The sequence below is a fragment of the Zingiber officinale genome, chromosome 10B (genome assembly GCF_018446385.1).
Source record: "Zingiber officinale cultivar Zhangliang chromosome 10B, Zo_v1.1, whole genome shotgun sequence".
In the NCBI taxonomy this organism is placed as follows: Eukaryota; Viridiplantae; Streptophyta; class Magnoliopsida; order Zingiberales; family Zingiberaceae; genus Zingiber; species Zingiber officinale.
The window spans coordinates 74,496,121-74,504,603 of record NC_056005.1 but is presented as its reverse complement, the minus strand read 5'-3'; positions in this window follow the sequence as shown (position 1 = coordinate 74,504,603).

Here is an 8,483-nt window from a genome sequence, read left to right as displayed (position 1 = left end):
AGACGCAGACCCCTGGAGTTCTCTGCAGGCGACAATGTATTTTTGCGAGGTTCACGCATGAAAGGGGTGAAGAGATTTGGCCTCAGAGGTAAGCTAGCTCCGCGGTACATTGGCCCTTTCCAGATCCTAGAGAGGATTAGAGCAGTAGCTTATCGGCTGGCATTACCACCATCCCTGGCAGGTGTTCACGACATATTCCATGTGTCTATGCTGAGGAGATACATACCTGACCTGACACAAATGTTGACAAATATCTCAGTTCTCGTTCAATTTGACGTCACTTATGAGGAGGTTCCGGTATGGATTCTAGACCGGAAAGAGCGTCAGTTGCAGAACAAAACAATCCGACTAGTTAAAGTCGAATGACAACATCACTCCAACGAGGAGGCTACCTGGGAGCTTGAGGATACGATTCATGCTTGATGCCCCCACCTTTTCACTTGAGGTATGTAAGTTATGGTTTCGTTCAGCATTAATACTATCTATGCGTTGCTAGTACTTGTTGATGGTAGATAACGAAATTTGGGGACCAAATTTTTATTAGTGGGGGAGAATGTAAAATACCAAAAATGGGCGAATCACCGTAATGGAATTTTTCGTAATTTTTGAAAATTTTTGGGAAATTTTTCGGAGCTTCTTTGACGAGTTAACGGGGATAGAAACTGGGCCCCAGGAAAACCTGTTTAGGCTACCCCACTAAGCGGAAAAGATTTATTTATTTTCCTATTTCCTTTTTCTTATTTTTCTTCTCCCCTGTGCCCTCACTCGAGCCTCGCCCGTGCCCCTCTTCTTCCCCCGCCGAACTCATCTGCCCTAACCGCTCCTTCCTCAACCGTTACCGCCGCGATGGTTTCTCCTCCCCGGGCATACAAAATCCCTCGGCTAACGACTTCACCTCTTCCTTCGCCTTCCCGATTTCCTCTTCTTCCACCCGAGCTGTCACCTTTTTCCATCGCGTCGCTCCGCCGCCGTCGCCGCATGGAGCAGCACCGACGCCACTACGGCTGCCCTCTCCGACCATTGTTTTGTCTTCCCCGAAAGCCGCTTCTCCCCGATGGCACCGCAACTCGCAGACGCCTTCTCTGTTTGTCTTCGCTGTTGAGATCGGGAACACACTGACGTCGTTCCTCCTCAGCCCAAGCACCGGTTCACTAGCCGTCCAGTGGCAAGATTTTTCTCCTCTCGCTCTATTGCCTGCACACTTTTCTTCACTGTGGTTCCGTTTTTGTTGTTACCGTGCCATAGCTATGATCGAAGAGGCAAGGGAAATTATATTTTTGTTGCTGGATTGTAGTGGTGGAAAGATTTCTTGGTTGGTTTCTTGATCTCTTTGATCTGGATAGTGAAACGCAAGGTACTTCTTGGTTTCCAGCAGCTACCCTATTCCGACAGCCACTTGTTGCAGTAGCCGGCAACCCCTTATTCCGGCAGCAACTCCCACCAGCAACTTCCATTATTCCAGCAACTAGAACAAGGCTGTGATTTGATGTAAGGCATAAGGATTTGATATATGTGTTGAATTAGGACTAAATTGGGTAAGATGCTATGATTGATTATGCTTATTGCAAGTCCTAATCCGACTGGATTAGTTAGAATCAATTGGAGAGTTAGATGATCCAATTAGGGTTTATAATTGGATATGGATTTATGTTAGCTTCTCGAGGATTTAATTTAGCTAATTTATTTATATGTAATTAGCTAAATCTAGATACCATGTATTACAGGACTCTGATTCGAGATGAGCATCTCGACGTTGGATTTGACTAGATTAGATCTACTATTTGAGGCGGGTACCTTAACTTATCTTTGATAATGTCTTGTTGATATGTTTAGTAGGTTATAACCTTTGGTAATGATTATGTTTGTCTTTGCTTCGGTTGGTCACTACCCGATACCTGTTACATGCTTGTTTTGTTTACTTATTATTCACTTCATGTTAGTACCTACCTGATTATACATGCTTATAGGGGTAGTGACACAACCATGTGTTTATTATGTTCAGGATCTAAGTTTTTATACCTTATCTGATTTATGTACCTTTGTTTTGGTTCATTGTCCTATGATACACATTTTGTATATATATGGATATTGCTATGCTGTTCAGGATTTTGCCATGCTTAGTGTCATGCATCATCTCGCATGATTGCATGCTGTGCGATAGTTTGCTCCATTATTGTCGAGCGCATCGCCAGTTACATGGATCTGCACACACCACCACTCATGGGTTAGTGGTATATTCAGGCAGGGTGTGTGGCAGCTATACTTTGTTAGGCTCCGCTTGTCCACTCTTGGGTAGTGGTGATGTAGCGTGGTAGCCGACAGCCAGGTTGCTCTGTTAGGCTCCGCTGGGTAGTGGTGACGCAGCGTGGTAGCCGACATGACATATTTGCTCTGTTTGACTCCGTTGGTCCGCTCATGGGTAGTGTGACGCAGCGTGGTAGCTGGCAAGGATCCCTCCCCGTCATCGTGTACCGGGAGATGAGAGCATTGCGCTCCCTCACTATGTTTGAGGTAGGAGGATAGGTGTACTCCGACAGCATCCCGTCCACTCGGTCACTCATTAGGAGCAGTGATGGCAGAGTGCACGGTTGTCATAGCCCTACCCACTCGGTCTCACCATCGTGTGTGAGATGGCTGACTGGCATCAGGGGTGACCATGTCATTGGCATCATATGCATTGATGCATTTACTGATTGTGTTTGTTGCACTTATATCCTGCATTTGGATGGATGCATATGTTTGACATGCATACAGGATTTATGATACTCTCGGTCTGACGACCTGACTATTTTGATAGGAGGCCCTGGTGAGTATAGTTCTCTTCAGCCCTTTTCTATTGTGCACTTCCAGCTTTTGTCTAGGAGACTGTACTCCATAGTTATTACTATTTGTTATAGTTTACTATACATGTCAACTAGGTATCTGCTGAGTTGTTGAACTCACCCCCGTGGACACTATTTTTTTCAGGTACCAGGTTGTTTATGGAGTCGCTTGGAGCATCCTACCTGCCGGTCCCCACATCACATCAGAAGACCTGCCTCCGCTTATGTTTATTCTTATTTTGGTATATGAAATTTGTGTATTTAGCTTTGTGTTCTAGTTTTATTTCTGGAGTGTTGTTTTGTAGTGTGGTGTAAGCCTAGCCAGCTAGCATTCTTCATTTTTAGTTGTATGTGTTGCCCATTGTATTTTCCGTTGTGTTTGGTTTTGGTACAGCCAAGTGGGTTGTTGATTTACATATAACTGCGTGGTTGTGTTTTTATTGTATTAACCGAGTAGGCTGCATATAAACTGCATGGTTGTGTGTATATTCCAGTAGCCTGTGGCTGAGGTATATTGTGTCTATAGAAATGGTTCAGATTGTCAGCCATACAGGGGAGATGCTGCCGAAATTTCTTCGGACAAGGACTCCCCCGGGGCGTGACAGATGCGCTTGACCAGTGCTTCTGGAGAGCGCTCAGCTGTGTGTGCCATGTAGTCGACCTAGGTTTGGGCTAGGGGGCCTTTCGTCTTTATCGTGTGCTGGGGTACGAGGGATTCAGAAGGATCAGTGCAGAGTCATTTTTTGAGAAAGCAACCTAAGTGTAGTGCTAACCTTAATGAGCTCAGACTCTTGCGAGCTTGACTTCAATTTTGATTTGGGGGTAGATTTGATTTTAGAGTAGGGGCCCTGCTTGTGAGGCCCGATTAGCTCCGTTGGTGGAGGTAGAGAAGAGATTGGCAATGCTGCAATGGGCCAGTTAGTGTCAGAGTATCTGTCAATGTCCAATCGAAAAGAGCAAGGTCCAGAGGAATAACCTCATTGGGGCGCATTGAACTCTTTCCTCGCCTGGACAGCGGACAAGGTAGAACGACATCTGCGAAAGCTAGTAGTACGGGTGTAGTTGAGCGACGTCAGTTGCGACAAATGATTAGAGGTTTGTCAGAGGTGACAGAATGGGAAGGTGTAAAATACTGAAAAATGACGAATAATAATAAGGGAATTTTTCAGAATTTTTGGAAATTTTTCAGAGCTCGTATGGACGAGTTTACGGAGATAAAAATGGGGCCCAAGAAAGCCTGTTTAGGCTACCCATTTAAGCGAGGAAAAGTTTGTTTATTTTCTTTTATTTCTTTTCTTTATTTTCTCTCCTACGGTTTTTCTTTGACGCCGCGCCCCCTCCCCCTCGCGCCTTCTCCTTCTCCCCTGATCTTCTGCCCTAACCGCTACACTACGATTTTCACCTCCTCGCCGAACCCAATTTCCCTCGCCTATACTCCTTTTTGCTTCCCAAGCCGCTGCCACAGCTGACGCCCTTCTCCCCTCTGTGCTGCCACTGAAACCATCAAAGCCGACGCCGACTCTTTGCCTCTCGCAATCTCCCCTTGTCGCACGGCGACACCACTAACAACCACAGTCGAGCGAGAGTGCCCTAGGGATTGCTCTCTCTTCCCTCGTATCACGTCGCCGCAGCAAAAGGGAGCAGCGCCGATGCCTCTACAGCCGACGCCTCTCTTCTTATCACCTCCGCTCGTGCCCTAGGTCTGATCTCACCGCCGGCCTTGTCTCCCTTTCTCGGAGTCGCCCTCTGCACGGAAGAAGCAAGCCCTAGATGAGCCCCTACCGATCTCCGGTTGCCAGCTACCGAGATTTTTCCTAGCCGGCCAAACGTTTCTACCCTAGATCTCACCACTGGGTCCTCCTTCGCCACTAGCCGCCGGCAGAGAGGAAAACGAGGGGTATCGAGTTAGGTAAGGCAAAAAGAGGTATTTGGATTTTTAATTTGGATCCTGTGCTGAATTTGTTGGCTGATAACTGTGGTACTTGTCACTGTTTTTCCCACAGCAGCTTCTCCGGATCTCGGCAATAAGTTCTTCAGGATTTGAGCAGCGCTGAAGCATCGAAAAATTTGGGTAAGGTTTTGTGATAAGCTAAATACTGAAGTGGGTAAGTTAGTTGGTTTGAGCTATGGATTCGTAGAGTTTAGGACTTATGGATGTGGTGTTGACTGAGATGGATGTCTTTGATGCTAGTTTTGTTTGTAGTGTCGGGAACATATTTCTGGCAGTAACTTCACCGGCTGTGATTCAACAGAGGAGGGTAAATTAGGTAAGTTTTAGAGGTGATTTCATTTATACATTGGAGTTGGTTTGTAATGGTGAAATGGGTTAAGTTAAACCTAGATGGATTTGGATTATGGTTGGTTAGCTAATTAAATGCATAAGGGTATTAGCTAAATCCGTATATGCTTGATATTACAGAACTTTGACGCGAGACGAGTATCTCGACGTCGTATTCGGACCAGATTGGACTTTTCTTTTAGAGGCGGGTACTTTGACTTTATGTCTTTTGATATGCATAATAATGTTTTTAACATATAGCAATGATTATGTTTCTCATTTGCTTCGGTTGATCACTACCCGACCTGTTACATGTTGTTTGTTTATTTTTATGCACATCATGTTAGTATTTACCTTATCATACATACTTATAGAGGTAGTGACACAACCATATTGTATATTATATTCAGGACCTAGGGTTTTTGATACCTTATCTGATCTGTGTACCTTTGTTTTGATTCATTATCCTGTGGTACACATTTTATAGTTATATATGGATTGTTCAGGATATTTCCATGTTTAGTGTCATGCATCATATTGCATGATTGCATGCTGTGCGATAGTCTGCTCCATTATTGTCGAGCGCATCGCCAGTTACATGTTTACGTATACACCACCACTCACGGGTTAGTGGTAGATCAGATAGGTGTGTGGCAGTTCTGCTGTTTGGCTCCATTGGTCTGGTGACTCAGCGTGGTAGCCGGCAGAAAGTTTTGCTTTGTTTGGCTCCACTGGTTTAATGTAGCAGTGTGGTAGCCGGCAGGCGGTTGGACTCTGTTTGGATATGTTGGTCCACTCATGGGTAGTGTAACACAGCGTGGTAGCCGACAGAGATTTCTCCCCGTCATCGTGTACCGGGAGATGAGAGCATTGAGCTCTCCCATTTATAATTTGGGGTAGGAGGATAGGTATACTCCAACAGCATCCCGTCCACTCGGTCACTCATCAGGAGTTGTGATGGCAGAGAGCACGGTTGTCACAGCCCTACCCACTCGGTTTTACCATTGTGTGTGAGATGACTGACTGCGTCAGGGGTGACCATGACATTTGCATCATATGCATGATGCATTTATTGCTTGTGTTTGCTGCATTTACTTGCTGCATTTATATGGATGCATATGATTGACATGCATACAGGATTATGACACTTTCGGTCTGACGACCCTATTGTCCTTATACCTTGGTCCTGGTTAGTACAGTTTTCTCCTGCTTTATTCAGTTGCATTTATCCTTCTTGTATCAGGAGACTGTACGCATGATTAGTGTTGGTTGTTATTTTCTTTATTATGCATATTAGTTGATACCCGCTGAGTGTTGGACTCACACCCTCCTCCGTTGTTATTTTCAGGTTGATGCTGTCCGGAGAGAGTTCAGTCGCTAGTCCCCTGCAGTCCACGAGGATGTTTATTTGTCTTTTGGTTTTATTTACTAGACTGTGTTTAGACTTATTCTGCTTTTGACATCTGGACTTGTATTAGTTTACTTTTGGATATTGCCTATGAGTTTTATTGGATTTTTTTTACTACATGCCTGCTTAGATAGCAGAAGAGGTGAATTGATTTTATCGTCGGATTTGAGCTTTATGAGTGTAGTGGAGTAGGACATGGGTTTTGTGCTTTATGGGTGTAGTTGAGTAGGGTTGTTTTTGAGTCTTATTATTACTGTGCTAGTTTGTTAACTATTAAACTACGTAGTTGTCTGTGTGTTGTGCTTATATTATTGTTATTGTTCCGGCCGTGTTGGCCGATGTATATGTGGCCCAGAGGGCATTGTAGAAAAGTTTCATATTGTCCGCCGTACAGGGGAGATGCTGCCGAAATTTCTTCGGACAAGGACTTCCCCGGGGTGTGACAATTTATTTAGTATCAGAGCCAAGTTATACGATCCTTTGTTTTCGTATTTTGGATATTTTGGATATTTGGGATAACCTGATACCAATTTATTTGGTATCAAAGCGCCAAGTTTGGCGATACTTGTTGTTTTTTGTGTTACGGATTTTTGAGATTTAACTGATACCAATTTATTGGTATCAGAGCGGGTTATGTTACCTTCTTTTGGTGTTCTGGATATTTGGGTTAGCCCAAGTTTGCGAGTCAAACTGGGTAGTTATTTTGGCTTGCATGGATTTTCCATTATTATATGTTTGGACTTCCGTTTCGGATTTATATGAATTTCCGATGATTTTCTCGTTCAGAATTTTGAGGTAAAATGGGGACTGGACAGCGACGGAACATCTCCAGACGGCAAATAGGTATGATGTTTATTTTATGATTGTTATACTGGTAGTAATATCTGTGATATAACTTAACAGATATGAGGAGATCTACACGTATTGCTGCGAGGCGTGGTGCTGGAAGACCACGTACGAGGGCCTTGGGATCTCTGGACTTACCAGAGATGCCTACTAGTACTGAGCCTGTCAGTCAGGGATAGACTCAGGATACTGCGGGCGCGTCGGGCTCTCAGATCTCGATGGCTCCTTTAGAGGTACCTACCTCGGCTGCACCGACACCACCGCCACCTGGACCTACCGTGTACCCGACACCAGTGGCACTTGTACCCCCAGTACCTACAGTGTACCCAGCAGCACCTGCACTAGCGGTACCGATTGCTCCACATCTGGTACCACTACCTACCGTACATCCAGCCGCGACCACCTATGCTCACCCTGCAGTGCCACCGACGACATATGCTCCAGTTTATACAGCAGCACCGGGAGTACCTCCTCCGGTCTATTCAGCGGTACCACCTGTAGCACCAGCTCCAGTGGTTCCGCCAGTTCCTGCAGCCGTTCCGACACGCCTCACTGACATTGTCGCGGCACGAGCCAGGATTCCAGTGTTGGCAGAGTCGTTGAAGAGTCGATTTACACTCTTTCGAGGAGACCATGATCCGAGTGTGGCCCTGTCATGGATAGAGACTATGGAGCGGACCTTCTTCTATATGACTTGCTCCGAGTGGGAGAAAGCAGAGTTGGCTGCTTTTCACTTACGGGACGAGGGAGACACTTGGTGGATTACTCAGCGTTCCATCATCGGGGAGCAAAACATCACTTGGGCCAGATTCAGAGTGGCTTTTGAGAGCCGCTTCTTCCCACGAGCTTATCAGATGGCTCGCCGGCAGGATTTCCTGAGTCTGCGACAGAACAATCGGTCGGTGATAGAGTATAATGCAGAGTTTGACAGATTGGCCAGATTTTGTCCAGAGCTTATTGCTGAGGATAGTTCACGTATGTAGCAGTTCATTCAGGGGCTGGATGGACATTTGCAAGTAAGGCTTGCCGGTCTTGGTTGCGCATCTTATCTGGAGATTTTGGACAGAACCCTCATGATTGAGTCAGCTCAGCAGAGAGCGTTTCCGGACAGAAAAAGGAAACAGCCAAG